Here is a 19676-nt window from a genome sequence, read left to right on the forward strand (position 1 = left end):
TAATGTTTTAATAAGAATGATGTTTTATTTTATTGTTTGAGTGTGAACTTTACTGACTAAAATAAAAAGTGTAAAACACAGAAATCAATTTATGAAATTGATGTATGGATGTTAATACATGCCTGTGTATGAAAGAGATGTCTGAATAAGTAGAAAAATGTGAACACTAATTATCAGCATGCTGAAATTTTAAGTGACTTTTATTTTCTTCCTGATAATAGTAAATAGAGTTCAAATGATTTACAGTAAAGTATATATTTTTCACATTCAAAGAAACAAGGTTTCTTTATGAAAAAAGTAGTAGGAGAATTGTGAGAACACATGTACTAAAATATTCAGTCATTTTATTTGAGTGACAGGAAAATGAACAGTGCTACTTTCCATTTTTATTACTACAATTTGAAATTTAATTTCAGTATATGCTCTACGAAAACAACATTGCATACATGATGTGAAATTTTTTAAAAATGTGTATTTTACTTTTCACTGTACATCTAATTCTAAGGAGATTTTCTCTTTAGATAAGTTATTCACTCTTTAGCAATTGTTCTGTACCTTTACAAACATTGTCCTATATCTTTGCATACATTTTATAGATGAAAAAGTTAAGCAATCTGTACTGTAAGAGGTAGAGTTACAATTTAGAAATTTTTGGACATATTTGATTTATAGCAAGTGTGTTCTTTATTTACAGAGGTCCTGTGAAGAGTAAAGGAAGCAAAGCAACTTCTATCTGAAGTGTGAAATTTGAGACTGTGATCATTAATTTTGATTGCCAACTTGACTGGATTAAGAAATGCCTAGGAGATCAGTAAAGTATACCTCTGGGGGTGTCCATGAGTCTGTTTCTAGAGACAATTAGATTGTGAGGGCTCTGACCTAAGAATGGATTAATCTCTTAATAGTTTATAATTAATGGCATTATTTAGAGTTGATGAAAGGTAGTAGGTGGGCCTAGTTGGAGGAAAATGGTCTAGCATTCCTAATCAAATAGTTGTTTTCCTCACTCTGCAGTCTGTCTCACAGTTTGCTGTCACTTACAAATTGATTTTCTTTTTCTATGATATATAAAATACTCACAAATGTGTATATATAAACCATCTAGCATCAACAATTTTACACATGCAAATAAATATATGATCATCCAATATAAACATTTATTTCTTCTTTTACTCAGCATAATGACTTTAAGATTCATTATTTTTTGTATTCCTGGCATGTTCATTTTTATTGCCAACTAGCATTCTTTTGTGTGGATATTCACATTTTATTTATCCATTCAGCAGTCCATGAAAACTTACATTGTTTTCTGTTTTTCACTATTATGAATAATATATTTTTCTTACATAGTTCTTTATGTGAACAGATATTTGTATTTGTTTGGGATAACCTACTAGTGAAATTGTTGGGTTTCATGTCAGGTAAATATATAGTTTTTAAATAAATTTTTAACTTCCTATTTGTTGCACCATTTCATACTCTCAATAAAAGGGCTTGGAAGTACAAGTTTTTCTGCATGTTTACCCATAAGTATGGATTTAAGTTTTTATTTTAAATGTTCACTATTCTATGAATTGTCTATTTGTATCACATTTGGTTTTAACTTTCAGTACCCACATTATTAATTATGTTGAGACTGTGTGTTTTTTAAACATTTGTACATGAAGAGAGAATTTACAAACTACCAATATCAGAAATGGAAAAGTAATAGCATTGCATAGTTCAGTTATTTAAAATGACAGTATGGAAATCACAGAACATTGTATCTGTATAGTCAACAACTCAGAAGAAATGTTTAATATCTTGAAAACCATAAAGTACCATGACTCAACAAAAGTGAAATATGTAATCTGAATAGCCAAATAACTATTGAAGAAACTTATTTTTTTATAATTTTTAAATTCTGATCAAATAAATTCTCAGGTCCATGTGGTATGCCAGCCAGTTGTATTGAACAGTTTTTAAAAGAAACAAAAGTGACTTTATACATTCTTTCGGAAAACATAAATGGAGGAGTATTGTCAGCCAATTTTATGAAGCCAATAGTATCTCAATGCTAAAATAAGAATGACATATACAATAAAGAAAATTATAGAACAGTAATCTCTCCAGAACTTCAACAAAAGAATCTTCAATAAAATAAAATAACCAAATTCCTAAATGTATAAAAGGGGTACAATTGCTAAATACACAAAAAGTTCATCAATATTATCTACATATAAAAAGCTGAAACAGAAAAAGTAGATACTAATACATTCTGAGGAAGAAATAGAACCTAATAAAACACATTACTTATGGTAAAAGCTCCAAGCAAGTTGAAGATAGAAAGGAATTACCATCTAAACTGATCAGTAGCACAGATATGGGGGGAACAGAAATTCTCATTAATTATTGGAAGAAATGCCAAAAAGTATGGCTCTTGAGAAAACAATTATGATGATATCTTAGAAGGATAAAATGGTATTACCATATGATCCAACAATCATGTTCCTAGGTATTAACACAATGAGTTTAAAATGTATGTTTCCTCAAAAGTCTTAAATCAATGTTTATAGTGCTTTTACAATGTACTTGTGGAAGCTACTAATATATTGTTCAATATGTTAGTTAACAAACACAGCAGTGCATCCACATAATGAAATATTACATAGAGATAAACTGAAATGAGCTATCAAACCATGAGAATACATGGGGGAACTTTAAACGTATATTTCTATATGACAGATACCAGCCTGAAGAGACTATGTACTATATAATTCCAATGATCTACCATTCCAGAGAAAACAACACTCAGAGATAGCAAATTCTAATGGTGAATGTCAGGGACTTGTAGAGATGGGAGGAAGATTAACAGGTGGAGCACTAGCACCAATTTTAGGGCACTAAAATTTTTCTGAATGATACAGTGCTGGTGGACACATGACACCATATATTTGTTAAAACCATAGGAACTATGATAGTATGAAGTGTAATGTAAATTATGTAATTCAGTTAATAATTATGTCCTGATAGTCCTTCCTCAACTATAACAAGTGTACTACATTAATTCAAAGAATATGTGTCATTCCTGTAAAAATCTTATAAGGCTATTTGTACACACATATATGATTTTTTAAAAATTTAAGTGAAGAAGTCAGCATTACTTGAATAGCTAAGTCAATCTTTTCAAAGAGAAATAAAGGAGAAACACCATCCAATGTGAAATCTTATTATATAGCTACACTAATAAAGACAGTGTGGTACTAGTGAAGGATGGACACACAAATGAATGAAATAAAATAGACAGAAATAGAGCCACCCAAGTATGCTGAACTAACTTTTTTGATAAAGGCACAAAAAGTTAACTAGGTAAGGGTAACTTTTCAACAAATGGTTCTAGAGAAATTGAAATTGGCAAAAATATGAACCTCAACTCATCAGACCTCAAGTCTCATCAGATCAAATCAAAATGGAACATTAAATATAATCTACAAACTATAAAAATCCTTGGAACTTAGGGGTAGGCAAAGAGTTCTAGAGCATATATCACACAAGAGATAAATTGACAATTTGGATCACATCAAAATGAAAATGTTTGTTCTTCAAAAGCCCATGTGAAGACAATTAAAAGCAACCTGAGGATTGGGAGGAAACCCCATTTCCAACATTGGCATATTATTTAGAGCACATAATAAGCTCTCAAAAAAGAAGAATTAAAAAAAACCCACAAATTAGAAAATGAGCAATAGAGACAAGGAAACATCTCATTAGAGAGGATATACAGATTGCAAATAAGTACACAGAACTGTCCAACACTATTAGCCATTAGGGAAATGAAAATGGATCATGGGATCACTATTGACCTATGAGTATGACTAAAATTAAAAGGATTAAAATAAGTGGTGCTCACACCAATTGCTGATGTGGATGCAGAAACACTCAAACACAAATACATTGCTGGGAGAAAAACAGATTGTCAGCGTCATAAAATCAGCTGTGCCATTATACTGTGACCCAGCAATTGTACCCATTAACAGTTATGCTGATAAACAAAATCTGTGCTCACAGTAAAAATAGTATATGAATGTCCATAGCAGCTTTATTTGTAGCAACCACTAACTGAAATCAGACTAAATGTCCTTCCACAAATGAATCATTAAATAAAACACTAAATAGTATTAAATATTTACCTTTGAAAAAGAATGAACTATTGACACATGCAACAACTTGGATAAAATATAGTGAATTATGCTAAATGTAAATGCCAATTGCAAAAGATTATATGCTGTAAAATTCCATTTATACAATATTTTCTGTATTTTTAATTTTTCTATGAGAAAACAAATTCCGCTTTAAAATATTTAATTGGTACATAATAATTGTACATTTTGAAATATCCTGCACAGCAGGATATTTCAATATACATACACAATGCTAGATCAGGGTAATTGATATGCATTGCCTTAAACATCTACTATTTATTATTTATTTATGTTGGTAAATTCTAAATTCTCTTTCCCAGCTATTCTGAAATATGCAATTAATTACTGTGCTTTAGAACATTAGAGGTCACAAGTCCTACCCAACTGCACCCCAATACCCAGTAACAATTCTCCTTTGTCTTCCTTCATGCTCCTCAGCCTCTGATAATCTAAATTCCTTTCTATGCTTCTATGAGATCAACTTATTTCCACATAAAATTGAAATCATGTATTATTTGTCTTTCTGTTTCTGACTTATTTCACTTAACAAAATGTCCTCTGGTTTAATCCATGTTGTAATAAATGATAGTATTTCATCATTTTTCCATTTACATAATATCATTGAAAAGACAAAGGTTTTTATTTTTTTATTTTTTATTCATATGTGCATACAAGGCTTGGTTCATTTCTCCCCCCTGCCCCCACCCCCTCCCTTACCACCCACTCTGCCCCCTCCCTTCCCCCCCCCCGCCTCAATACCCAGCAGAAACTATTTTGCCCTTATTTCTAATTTTGTTGTAGAGAGAGTATAAGCAATAATAGGAAGGAACAAGGGTTTTTGCTGGTTGAGATAAGGATAGCTATACAGGGCATTGACTCACATTGATTTCCTGTGCGTGTGTGTTACCTTCTAGGTTAATTCTTTTTGATCTAACCTTTTCTCTAGTACCTGTTCCCCTTTTCCTATTGGCCTCAGTTGCTTTAAGGTATCTGCTTTAGTTTCTCTGCGTTAAGGGCAACAAATGCTAGCTAGTTTTTAGGTGTCTTACCTATCCTCACCCCTTCCTTGTGTGCTCTCGCTTTTATCATGTGCTCAAAGTCCAATCCCCTTGTTGTGTTTGCCCTTGATCTAATGTCCACATATGAGGGAGAACATACGATTTTTGGTCTTTTGGGCCAGGCTAACCTCACTCAGAATGATGTTCTCCAATTCCATCCATTTACCAGCGAATGATAACATTTCGTTCTTCTTCATGGCTGCATAAAATTCCATTGTGTATAGATACCACATTTTCTTAATCCATTCGTCAGTGGTGGGGCATCTTGGCTGTTTCCATAACTTGGCTATTGTGAATAGTGCCACAATAAACATGGGTGTGCAGGTGCCTCTGGAGTAACAGTCTTTTGGGTATATCCCCAAGAGTGGTATTACTGGATCAAATGGTAGATCGATGTCTAGCTTTTTAAGTAGCCTCCAAATTTTTTTCCAGAGTGGTTGTACTAGTTTACATTCCCACCAACAGTGTAAGAGGGTTCCTTTTTCCCCGCATCCTCACCAACACCTGTTGTTGGTGGTGTTGCTGATGATGGCTATTCTAACAGGGGTGAGGTGGAATCTTAGCGTGGTTTTAATTTGCATTTCCTTTATTGCTAGAGATGGTGAGCATTTTTTCATGTGTTTTTTGGTCATTTGAATTTCTTCTTTTGAGAAAGTTCTGTTTAGTTCACTTGCCCATTTCTTTATTGGTTCATTAGTTTTGGGAGAATTTAGTTTTTTAAGTTCCCTATATATTCTGGTTATTAGTCCGTTGTCTGATGTATAGTTGGCAAGTATTTTCTCCCACTCTGTGGGTGTTCTCTTCAGTTTAGAGACCACTTCTTTTGATGAACAGAAGCTTTTTAGCTTTATGAGGTCCCATTTATCTATGCTATCTCTTAGTTGCTGTGCTGCTGGGGTTTCATTGAGAAAGTTCTTACCTATACCTACTAACTCCAGAGTATTTCCTACTCTTTCCTGTATCAACTTAAGAGTTTGTGGTCTGATATTAAGATCCTTGATCCATTTTGAGTTAATCTTGGTATAGGGTGATATACATGGATCTAGTTTCAGTTTTTTGCAGAGTTTTTTCAGTTTTTGTTGAAGAGACTGCTATTTCTCCATTGTATATTTTTAGCTCCTTTGTCAAAGATAAGTTGGTTATAGTTGTGTGGCTTCATATCTGGGTCCTCTATTCTGTTCCACTGGTCTTCATGTCTGTTTTTGTGCCAGTACCATGCTGTTTTTATTGTTATTGCTTTGTAATATAGTTTGAAGTCAGGTATTGTGATACCTCCTGCATTGTTCTTTTGACTGAGTATTGCCTTGGCTATTCGTGGCCTCTTGTGTTTCCATATAAATTTAATAGTAGATTTTTCAATCTCTTTAATGAATGTCATTGGAATTTTGATGGTAATTGCATTCAACATGTAGATTACTTTGGGGAGTATCGACATTTTTATTATGTTGATTCTACCAATCCATGAGCATGGGAGATCTCTCCACTTTCTATAGTCTTCCTCAATCTCTTTCTTCAGAAGTGTATAGTTTTCCTTGTAGAGGTCTTTCACATCTTTTGTTAGGTTTACACCTAGGTATTTGATTTTGTTTGAGGCTATTGTAAGTGGAATTGTTTTCATACATTCTTTTTCCGTTTGCTCATTGTTAGTGTATAGAAATGCTAATGATTTTTCTATGTTGATTTTATATCCTGCTACCTTGCTATAGCTATTGATGATGTCTAGAAGCTTCTGAGTAGAGTTTTTTGGGTCTTTAAGGTATAGGATCATGTCGTCTGCAAATAGGGATATTTTGACAGTTTCTTTACCTATTTGTATTCCTTTTATTCCTTCTTCTTGCCTAATTTCTCTGGCTAGGAATTCCAGTACTATGTTGAATAGGAGTGGAGAAAGTGGGCATCCTTGTCTGGTTCCTGATTTTAGAGGGAATGGTTTCAGTTTTTCTCAGTTAAGTATAATGCTGGCTATAGGTTTGTCATATATAGCTTTTATAATGTTGAGGAACTTTCCTTCTATTCCTAGTTTTCTTAGAGCTTTTATCATGAAATGATGTTGGATCTTATCAAAGGCTTTTTCTGCATCTGTTTGAGATGATCAAGTCGTTTTTGTCTTTGCTTCTGTTAATGTGGTTTATTACGTTTATTGATTTTCATATGTTGAACCACCCCTGCATCCCTGGGATGAAGCCTACTTGGTCGTGGTGAATAATCTTTTTGATGTGTTGCTGCATTCGGTTTGCCATTATTTTGTTGAGGATTTTTGCATCAATGTTCATTAAGGAGATTGGCCTATAGTTCTCCTTTTTGGAGGTGTCTTTGACTGGTTTTGGGATAATAATACTGGCTTCATAAAATGTGTTTGGCAGTTTTCCTTCCCTTTCTATTTCGTGGAACAGTTTAAGGATGGTTGGTATCAGTTCTTCTTTAAAGATCTGATAGAATTCAGCAGAGAATCCATCAGGTCCTGGACTTTTCTTTTTGGGGAGACTCTTGATTGCTGCTTCAATTTCATTTTGTGTTATAGGTCTATTCAGGTGATTAATTTCCTCTTGGTTCAGTTTTGGATGATCATATGTATCTAGAAATCTGTCCATTTCTTTTAGATTTTCAAATTTATTTGAATATAGGTTCTCAAAGTAGTCTCTGATGATTTCCTGGACTTCCATGGTGTTTGTTGTTATCTCCCCTTTTGCATTCCTAATTCTACTAATTTGGGTTTTTTCTCTCCTCATTTTAGTCAGGTTTGCCAGGGGTCTATCGATCTTGTTTATTTTTTCAAAGAACCAACTTTTTGTTTCATTAATTCTTTGTGTGGTTTTTTTGGTTTCTATTTCATTGATTTCAGCTCTTATTTTTATTATTTCTCTCCTATTTGTTTTGGGATTTGCTTGTTCTTGTTTTTCTAGGAGTTTGAGATGTATCATTAGGTCATTGATTTGGGATCTTTCAATCTTTTTAATATATGCACTCATGGCTATAAACTTTCCTCTCAAGACTGCCTTAGCTGTGTCCCATAGGTTCCGGTAGGTTGTGTTTTCATTTTCATTGACTTCCAGGAACTTTTTAATTTCTTCTTTTATTGCATCGATGATCCATTCTTCATTAAGTAATGAGTTATTTAGTTTCCAGCTGTTTGCATGTTTTTTGTCTTTACTTTTGTTGTTGAGTTCTACTTTTACTGCATTGTGGTCAGATAGTATGCACGGTATTACTTCTATTTTCTTATATTTGCTGAGGCTTGCTTTGTGCCCTAGGATATGATCTATTTTGGAGAAGGTTCCATGGGCTGCTGAGAAGAAGGTATATTGTGTAGAGGTTGGATGAAATGTTCTGTAGACATCTACTAGGTCCATTTGATCTATTGCATATTTTAGATCTTGGATTCTTTATTGAGTTTTTGTTTGGATGACCTATCTATTGATGATAATGGAGTGTTAAAGTCTCCCACAACCACTGTGTTGGCGTTTATATATGCTTTTAGGTCTTTCAGGGTATGTTTGATGAAATTGGGTGCATTGACATTGGGTGCGTACAGATTGATGATTATTATTTCCTTTTGGTCTATTTCCCCTTTTATTAGTATGGAATGTCCTTCTTTATCTCGTTTGATCAATGTAAGTTTGAAGTCTACTTTGTCAGAGATAAGTATTGCTACTCCTGCCTGTTTTCGGGGGCCATTGGCTTGGTAAATCTTCTTCCAGCCTTTCATCCTAAGCATATGCTTATTTCTGTCGGTGAGATGAGTCTCCTGTAAGCAACAAATTGTTGGATCTTCTTTTTTAATCCATTTTGTCAAACGGTGTCTTTTGATGGGTGAATTAAGTCCATTAACATTAAACGTTAGTACTGATAGGTATGTGGTGATTCCTGCCATTTAGTTGTCTTATTTGTTTGAAGGTTTGATTGTGTGTACCTAACTTGATGTTACTCTCTACTAAGACAAAGGTTTTTAAATGGAAAAGTAATTCATGGTTTCCAGGGAGTAGATGAGGTTTTTTTATCCAAATTAAGGTACTTTCTTTCTCTTCCTTCCTTAACATTCTGTGTGATAATTCTAATATGTAGATAATCTCAGAGTTATTAATATGTTAATAATTTCTCTAAGAATTAATAATATTTTATGGTTCATAATGCACAATTACTTTTTATCCTCCTCCCCCCATTGTGAGTCTTATATCAAATAAGGGAATTTGCATTTGGTTGTATTTGTCTACAGAATGTATATAGTTTTGATTTACAGGTAATAACTAAGATTAAAATTTCAAAGATTTCATTATATCTTAAAAGCAGTAGCTTAATTTTCTGTTCAAAATTAAGTAGGGGTTCCTATCAAATTTGGGGCTCACACTTTGAAATTCCTCTTCTGTGGTTTTCTTCTTTTCAGGATTCTCCTCTCAGTGTTTTGTAGAGATGTCTAAAATGTATTTACTATTTTTCAGGATAAAAATGTATAGTTTTCCTAAACGAGTTATATTCACATCATTACACACTGAAAAACTATTGCTCAATCTTCAAAAATAGGCTAATATAAAAACCATATAACTTACACAATAATTTTTTTATAAATGTCCACTAAGCTCTGGAATCTATGAACATGTGGTCACCCTCCATTTCCTTGAGTAATTAGGACTTTTGCTGTTTTTGATTCACAGTGGCAGAATACAGGAGGGTTGGGTACAGTGAGTTATTTGGCCATCCTGGAAAATAATAACCCTTCTTTTTGTTTTTTAATTCTTTCTACTTTCATAATTATAGGCAGGGATAGTAAAACCAACAGCACCAGGACTAAGGTAGGCTTGGGTTTCCTGCTCCCCAATACATGATGTGCATCCTTAGTTTTTGGTAATACCAAGGTTATTTTCATATAAGATTTCACAATCTGCATAGTTTTAAACACGGGTGGAAAAAAAGTTTTTGACTGTGTGTCACAATTATATAATTTTCTCATAGGTTTGTATTCCCAAATCTTTACCTACTGCTCAAACTGAGATTCATATAAGGGTTGCAACTGGAATATATTCAAATACCAAGGAAAGAGAAAGATTCAATTCAAACATGACCTTTTTTTTCTCATGTTTTACTTCTAGAACATTATGTTAGGTTAATAAATGGTTAACTCTTTATTGAAATTATGCAGTGCTGTTGTTACATTATATAATCTTCAAAATTCACCTAAGTCCTGAAAGGATGTTCAAAAACAATAGCCTGGTTTGGATACTTTATAATTTATTTGTAATCTTTGTGTTGTCATTTTATTCTTCAGAAATGTCATGTGCTTGCTAATTTCAGATAAAATAGAGTCTTCTTGTTTGTGTGGGAAAGTGAAATCTGTGTATCAGTTTCCATGGTGATGGATTGAATAGCATAAATTAAAGCATAAATCTGTCTTAATTAATTACTTGAAATGTACCAATGAAGGAAGAAGAGGGAATTCAAATAAATTCTGCTAAATTTACTGTTATGGCTATGAAGTGAAAAAAAAATTCCATCATCAAAATAATGCTAGTTTAGATTGGACATGCTTATGGGGCATTGGCATTCTATGTTTTCAATTCTTGTGTAATAAAGTGAAATAACCTGTAATTTGCAAGTGGGAAATGTTTCCATTACTTACAGTTAAACTAGGGAACAAATGTTTAACAAAGGAATTGGATTCATTCTAAAATCACAGACTTTTATGGCAAGTTGTAATGAAGGCCTACAGATTTCTCTTAAATTATCAGAACATAATTAAATGTCAAGTTGTTCTGTAGAAGCAAGACAAAACTAGGCTACATTTCTATATTAATATTCAGAGAGGGGAAATTAAGACATTCATAGAAGACAAAATAGACCAAAGGAAAAGTAGGAGCCCATTAAGATATTGTCAGTGTACAACCAGAAGTGCAAAGAAATAATATTATTACCAATTGACTTACTATGTAACTGGACAATAAGAAAGAAATAAAACAAGTATAATAGTAAAATATGTATATTATTTGCTGACTATGCTTCACCATCAATGTATATTACCTCATCTGATACTAATACTACTCTTAAGTATTCTTAATTTCATGACAACTTAACATGTCAGTGTAGATTAATAAATTATATCATTACTTTAAGTTGTATTGATTAGATTGGGCTCTGAAATACATATTATTTCTGGACATTGAATAACAAACCTGAGCTTTCAAAATAACTTTTTATTAGTGAATATGTTCTACTAGTTGAGATAATATTTAGTGTTACTATTTAAATTGCTCATTCCCTTCTTTGCTCCTGAATTCAATGACATTCAAACACATTTTTAAAAGACATTAACGATACATGGATTCTAAAATAGTATATTACTGAAATGCATAAGTAAATCTAGAGACATAACTATAATAAAACATGATGGGTCATTCACAGAATAAGGTAAATGGTAAGTTAATGTCATTCGGAGTGCTGTACAGTAAAGACTAATTAAAGTTAGGTCGAATTCTTAGAAGCTTGCACTCTTCAAGCACAGAATGCTTCAAGAGCAGAAAAAAAAAACCAGAGTCCAGTATTTTCTGAGGAGTAAACCCAGAATTAGGATGATGGTATGTGAAGAGGGCAAGCCTAACTGGTTCATGGTGCAAAATACTGAAAATGAGTGTGAATTTAAAAGGAGTCACATTCTGGACAGTGTTCATGTAAAAGAGTTATTTTATGTGAAAGATGTACAAGTTGTCATATTTTCTGGGTAAATTAAAGAAAAAAGATTAAGAAATTTTCTAATTAATGGAATATATATCTTAGATACAAATTCTTTAGTCATATAATAGGAAGAGGCTTATCTACACTTTTTCTTTTCTCTTTTTTATTATAAAAATGTTTATTAGGATACATTAATTAGACAGGGGAGGATTTACCTTTATGTTTGAGAATTCCTTTATAATCCGTAGACCCTAGTGGAAGTATTTAATGTACATCCATTAAATTAAGTAAACAATCTTCTTTTTGAAATTATACTGTTTACAGATGTCACATAAATTCCTCAAATTTTGCCAAAAATGGAAGTCTTAAAAAAAAAAAAAGAAAAAAAAAAAAAAAAAAAACGGAGTCTGTCTATATAGCCAAGATTGACTTCATACTCAATCCTTCTGCCTCAGCCTCCTTAGGTCTGGATTAAAATTAATAGAAGTCTTTGACAATTGGAAGTTTTGCCAAATCATTTTCAATACACCTAAAGCACTGTGTTTAACTAATTAATCTGTTTGTGCACATTTGCTTGCACATATCCCTCTAATGTAGAATGACTGAAAAAAAAAAAACTATATATATAAACATATGTACCAGGACAGATGAAGGCATCCTTTCAATGTTTGATCTCCATAAGACATGCCTATTCCTTGACCTCTGAACCTTTACTTAAGAGAAATTGTAATTCCTGTCCTTATCACTCTGATCTTAATCTGCTATGCTATGTGTCTTTTCTGCTGATGCCAGCGATAAGATTGATTGCTTACAAAAATATTTTTTAGCCACTTGTACTCAGTAAAAGCGACAAGGCAAACTAATTCAGAGAGCTAGCTAGTCCTGAGCTAGTCTCCCCCTCCACCTCTCGTACACAGAATCCTGTGTTCCAGTAATCCTTCATCTGCCCCTTCAGTTGTGCTGGATGTAACCTAGCAAGTGCTGCCCCATGTGAGGAGAGACAAGACTCTTGAAACGAGCAGTGTGCATACCCAAGAAAATGAAAGTAATGGTGTCACAAGTCATTGGCATGCGTAGGCACTGCTAAATTCTTGGGGATTTTCAACTGAGAGTAATTATGGGGCAGCAACTGTCTGCCGAGTGAAAATGCTATGTAAGAACTCTCAAACAGCTATTTAAAGCCAATGGAGCTATTATAAGTGAAGTCCAAATTGGTAAAATGTTATTAACAGTATTTCTATGCAATCCTTGATTCCCAGAACAGGGAACCCTTGATTTGGATTTGGGGAAAGAGCAGATAATAATATAAAAAAAAAAAAAAGGGGGAAAAGGTACCTGTTGCTTCTCTAAGCACCTGAGCTCTGGTGTGGGCTGCTGTAGCTCCCCAACATACAGAGGAGCCCCCAGCACCTCCTAGGGGACACTTCAACCCTCTGCCCAGTGGGCCTAAATGTCTCCAGGTCCCACAAAATCTCATGTGGAGAGAAAATTCGATGATTTTTGTCTTAAAGAAGCTCAACAAAATGAACAACCTGGAGTGCCCATCGATGCCTGCCGATTATAGGTTTGGAAAATTGCATAGATGTCAACCAACAAATTTTGTGCGATCCTGCCATATTTCAACAAGTTTTGCTACATGTCCAAAGGGCTTGGGACCTCATTCCCACTGGAAATCCCACTAAAGGATTGACTTAATGGAGGCAAAGCTTCTAAAGGCTGCAATAACAGTCATGCTAGATACTTTGTTTTGCTTCAGCCACCAAGATAAGCCTCTAAAAAATAGTTGTAAAACAGCCTTGGGTACAACTTAATTTGCTTTTAGAAGTACAGCTCATCTATGTGTACTTAAAATGACATTTTCTTTGATAGGTCTAATTTCTAAAACTTGTTCCTGTGTCTGTGTCTGTGTGTGTGTATGTGTATACACATATCTATGTATATGTATGTAAACATCTCCAAAACAGTTCTTAAACTGCTGTTATAAGGTTAATGTGATATCCAAAGTTAAAAAGTACAGAAAGTTAAGGGGCAACTTTTAAGTACTTAAGATTAAAGAGTGGTTTTTAAAGGAAGCTGTAAAAAACTGCTTAAATATGTGTACACAAGTGATCTTAAAGTGTTCAATTCTATTAAAATTATAATTCAGATCCTAATCTTAAAAGTATTTGATTCAATTAACAAATGTGTTTTTATAAAAGTTAAAGAAATAAGATTACTTTTTTCAGGTTTTCATTAAATTACAAGATTAAAAATTCTTTATTCAATTAAAAAAAATAATTTTATTTAAAGTCTTAAACATTTAATAAAAGTTAAGGTTTTGACAACAGTATTGGGTATATTTTTGGGAAAAAAAACAGTGAAAGGTGAATGGAAAAAAACATTTAAGTCACATTTTATAGGGTAAAGTTTGTCCTAAAGGCTTCTTCTAAAATAAAAATAAAACAAAGAACAAAACAAAAAAACCCTCAATGTTCATAAGATAGCAAAATATACAAGGTAATTAATATGGCTATAATTTAAAAAGTTATCTAAATGATTTCCTAAAAGTCAAAATTTAGTAAATTAACAAAGCTAAAATCTAATTTTATCTTCAAAATATGCTGCTCTTGGTAATATTTGCTAAAAACTGGCTTATAGAAAAGTTTTTTTTTAAAAATTGTATGTTCTCCCTCATATGTGGACATTAGATCAAGGGCAAACACAACAATGGGATTGGACTTTAAGCACATGATAAAAGCGAGAGCACACAAGGAAGGGGTGAGGATAGGTAAGACACCTAAAAAATTAGCTAGCATTTGTTGCCCTTAACGCAGAGAAACTAAAGCAGATACCTTAAAAGCAACTGAGGCCAATAGGAAAAGGGGACCAGGAACTAGAGAAAAGGTTGTATCAAAAAGAATTAACCTAGAAGGTAACACACACACACAGGAAATTAATGTGAGTCAATGCCCTGTATAGCTATCCTTATCTCAACCAGCAAAAACACTTGTTCCTTCCTATTATTGCTTATACTCTCTCTACAACAAAATTAGAAATAAGGGCAAAATAGTTTCTGCTGGGTATTGAGGGGGTAGGGGAGAGAGGGAGGGGGTGGAGTGGGTGGTAAGGGAGGGGGTGGGGGCAGGGGGGAGAAATGACCCAAGCCTTGTATGCACATATGAATAATAAAAGAAAAAAAATAAATAAAATTCATTTGCTCTAAAGGTAAAATTAAAAGGGGGACTTATGTTAATAAGCATTATAAATACTAAAACATCCTTATGTGGGGGTATTTTAAATAGACAGTTTAATTAGAGGTTTTATTCTTAAGAATTAATTATTTTTGTTTTAAAATTAATAAAACTTTGTTCTCTATAGCTCAATGTAACATATCAGATTGTAAACTTGTTTAAGGTCCTTTCCAAAGTGTAAATGGCTGGGTTCTACAGGGTTTAAATTCTTGGCTTTCTAGGTAATAACAAAGCTCCTTTATGAGACAACCCAAGACCTAATTATAAACACCTGGAGTAAACTAAATAATAACAAAACTTTTAAATCCCACCTTAGCTTGCTTCAATTTGTCTGGTCTTTTCATTAGCATGCCTAACTCATGGACACACCTCTCTCGGGGGAAGATGTATTTTACTCCTATAACAGATTGCTATGTTGAGCCTGTATGTTAAGGTAACCCGTCTTTGTGTTCCATTTGAGAGACCCTTTGGAGAGACCATGTGGTCACAGAAATTGCTGCCACCATGATGGAGCCGCGTATCCGTAACATCTTCCCACATCCTAGGAATAAAAACCTCATGGGTGATTCTACCTTGCCATCCTCTAAAAAAATTATAACTAATTCTCCACATTAATACCGTTTTTGTACATGTTGTTTTTAATACATCAATGTGTTGAGGATTGGGCCAAAAATAGAGTATTTATGTTAAAAATCTGCTACAGACTAGTTAAGAATCCAGTTAACTAATATTCTAAAAAAAAATGACAAAAATTGGTTTAAGAGTGCACCTTAAATTAATGTGATTGTTTGGTGTGTAATTGTGTGTATTTTCTGTACATCTCTTACCAAATTGTGGCCACTTAGTTTTTACTTTTTTTTGAGCTCATTATGTGTGCTTATATTCTTTGGTATGCCTAGGTCATAATGTCTGTGTGTGTGTGTGTGTGTGTGTGTGTGTGTGTGTTTAGATGTCTTTAGGATGATTTTTCTTATGGAGTTAATTAAAGAAATAAGAGGTTTCTGTTCTCTTCTCTCCCCTACCTCTTCTGCTGCAACTTTTAAGAAAAAACAGTTTTTCAAAGTTATGTCCATCAGATCTAACCAAACTGCAGGCATTATTTTATGGACAATAACCTTAATTTGTTTAATTTTTGTCATAGGTATAATTTACATTCAATTCTTTTATGATTAGATCTGTTAACAAAAGAGTCTCTAAGTTACTTATTGTATAGACAAACAGTTTAAAATTGGCTATCTTTATGGGTCTATATAGTAAAAATGTAAGGCTAATTAGAAAAGCAGTTTTATTTAAATTTAAAGTTCTTGTAAAAGTTATTTTAAAATACAAGTTGTAAACTTAACAATTAGGGTATAGATAGGTATTGAGTATAATAAAGGGAAAAGAGAGTGCTTTTAAATGAGAAAGGATTTTGTAAAAAAAAGAAAAAAAGGTTTTTCCTAAAGATTGTTCCAAATATGAAAAGCAGGGATCAGGACAAACCATTAGAAGTTTGAGAATGTTGTATGAAGGTCCTGAGTAAGTCTTAAGAGTGTACAATAAAAGCTTTTGTGTGTGATTAGGTTGACTATAAGCTAAGAATTACCTAAAAGATTTTCTAGGGTCATGTTAAACTAGAGCCTAACTCTCTATGTGCATAAAATAGCAAGGCTATCTTAATATTGTTGTGCTCTGAGAAACATCTGTAAGAAACTGTTGTAGGGGAAGATTTTATTAAAGTAATTACTCATGTTTTCTGTTGATCTTGTCAAGCTTTTAAATACTACTAAATCAGAGTTCATTTAAGTATTTACTCATGCAAAGCTCTCTTAAATGATGATCTGCTTAAGGGAGCAGTTATTTGCATGTCTTATATTTCAGATTAATATTTCTAACATAAAAGATACATTTTGGTAGATCCATATAATCCATAGTCTACCACAGAACCCACTAGAAATAGTCACTTACTCTGCCTCAATTAATGAATTAATTTCTAAGGTTTAAATTCTCTAAATTTTTGCTTGAGAATAAAAAAAGAATGATAAAGGTGCTAATTAAATTTTAACTGTAATAAGGTTATGAATGAGGAATCCATATTTAAATGATTCTTTCTTAAAAGGCAAATGTTATATAATAAGAGAAGAGGAACATGAAGGATGTTTTCCTTTCTTTTTATTTTTAAGGTCTCCCTTCCAGTTGTCTTACCTGAGTCCTCTTACCAGATGCTTTGCCCATATACAGACAGATGTGTCATCTTATTGGTAGTAAAAACTCAAACCTCAGCTAAATTTATGTATGTATTCCTTTGTTTACACATTTTATTATCTATTCAGGAAGTTATTAAGTATTTATTATGAGTCTTATATAAGAAGCCACACTAAATTTCATGATGGATATGTGCCCAGATAAGTTGTCTCTTAATCTCTAGTAAATAGAGTCAAATAGGTAAGGTGAAATGTGTATGCTAACTATAATTCAGTGATAAGAAAGGTATATAAAAGTGATATATATTATTGCTTTCAAACTTTGCCTGCACCATATGTTAAGAGTTAGGTAAACATGGATTTAAATTCATATTTTGCTTCACTGACTTTCAGCTTTCTTATTTGTGAAGAGCTCCTATTTGAATATGCTTCCATGTTAAGTGAACACATTAAAAATAAAGTACTTACAAGAATGAATTAGTATTATTTATGCTGTGACTATAAAGCAAGGACAAATCCATTGAGAAAAACATGAGCTTTATAGATTTTAAGAAAGAATGTATTCAGAAGTAATTGTCTACCAATTATTTGTTCCTTTATAAATAATTTTAAAAGGAGATGTTGAAAGTTCAATTAATTTTCATTTGTTTAGGAAGGTCTCTATCAACAAAAGAAAAAAATGTGCTGAGAACAATGTTATATCCCATGCTTTTTTCTTGGACAATTTGAGCCAAATTTGACACCTAGTTTTGACAAATATACAAAATAATACTATGAGAAGCTTCTGCCTCTTCCTGGCTTCATCTGCAAACCTTCTCTTATGTTACAGAGATTGCAAGTCACATAAACTGGGCTAGAATTAGACTCTGACATTTAGCATCAGTGTGAATATCAGTTATTTCAATTCCTGAGTAAATAACTTTGTAATGGTATATATATTGTAAATGGTATAACAGAAGTAAAAATAAAAAAGTTTTCTATTCTGTTTGTGTGCTTTCTGTCACTGTAATAAACTATTTGAGGCTGATGCTTTGAAAGGAAATGAGGTTTATATGGCTCACAATTCAGATGGCCAGAATGACCAAACAGTATGGTGTCCAATGAACTCCCCCATCCCGTGCTATGTTACAATATGTCAGAGAATCAGAAAGAGCCACAAATGTGGGATTGCCTTGATTTATAATAACGCACTTTCCCAAGTACTAACCCTCTTCTGCAGAAACTACATTACTCCATTTAAGTGGTTCACCATGCTGTTAACACTTTCCACTAAGCCCTGTGTCTTAAAGCTCTACCACCTCAATATCATTACATTGGGGACCAAAAATCCAGCATATTAGCTTTGGGGGACTCATAGCATATTTAAACCAAAGTGCTGATTTAGAGGTGTTGTGAGAACTACAATATATGACATATTCAGAGTACATGGGCCAAAACATGCATAGTGGGTCAATAAGTGGCTATATTATTATTATCATTATTTATTATTTATTATTCTTTCTTCAGTCACCTATTACTTTATGAGTTCATATTTATACTTATGTATAATAATCTATTTTCTAGAACCTGATAAGATATGGATGAAAAGGTAAACTCGTTTCAATAATTTTATTTCCTTCAACGCAACATTATTCATAATTTAAGTAAAATAATTCCTCTTTAACTCTGCCATGTATTATTGCTCCTAACTTCATGCAAAGTCATCAGAGATCCATTATTTAGGTCAGTATCCATAATTTTCCTGATCCCTCCACTCCCTAAACTTGAATATGTCAAAACTTCCTTTTTCTTAATTCCCAAGCATTGAAAGCTACATCTCTGAATGAGACAAGATAGAAACTAAATGAAAAGCCAAACTAATTCTACTTAAGCAGTTACAGCTTTCACAGTGAATGATTTGAAGATCTTCAGTGTTACTTAGTGAATGTAATCACACATATTTGTCTTGTAGAGAATTATATTGTGACATATGCATGGTAAGCAGGACGGCTATTATATAAATTACCCAAGATTTGTCACTTGAAGTTGCAGCATACAATAAGAAAGCATGCATGAAATTTCCTTGACAAAATATTTCCACTATTTAATGAAGCCACATCAATGCAAGTTACTAACTAAAGATTAGCTGTAATTTCATTAATATTTACATACAATTTGAGTTCAGTAATAAAAATACCCAAACCTTTAGCTAAGTGGAAGGAGAAGAGAACTGATCTTTATTTTGGTGAGGAAGACAGGAGTCAAAATTCTGAGGCATGTAAATCAAGTATTACCTTTTTATGAATACTGAATGATTTCTTTAAAATAATACATCTATTCAGAAATTCTGTTTCTTTCTTCTTTTTTTTGCCCCAGTAGTAGGGT

The sequence above is a fragment of the Castor canadensis genome, chromosome 13 (assembly GCF_047511655.1).
Source record: "Castor canadensis chromosome 13, mCasCan1.hap1v2, whole genome shotgun sequence".
NCBI lineage: Eukaryota > Metazoa > Chordata > Mammalia > Rodentia > Castoridae > Castor > Castor canadensis.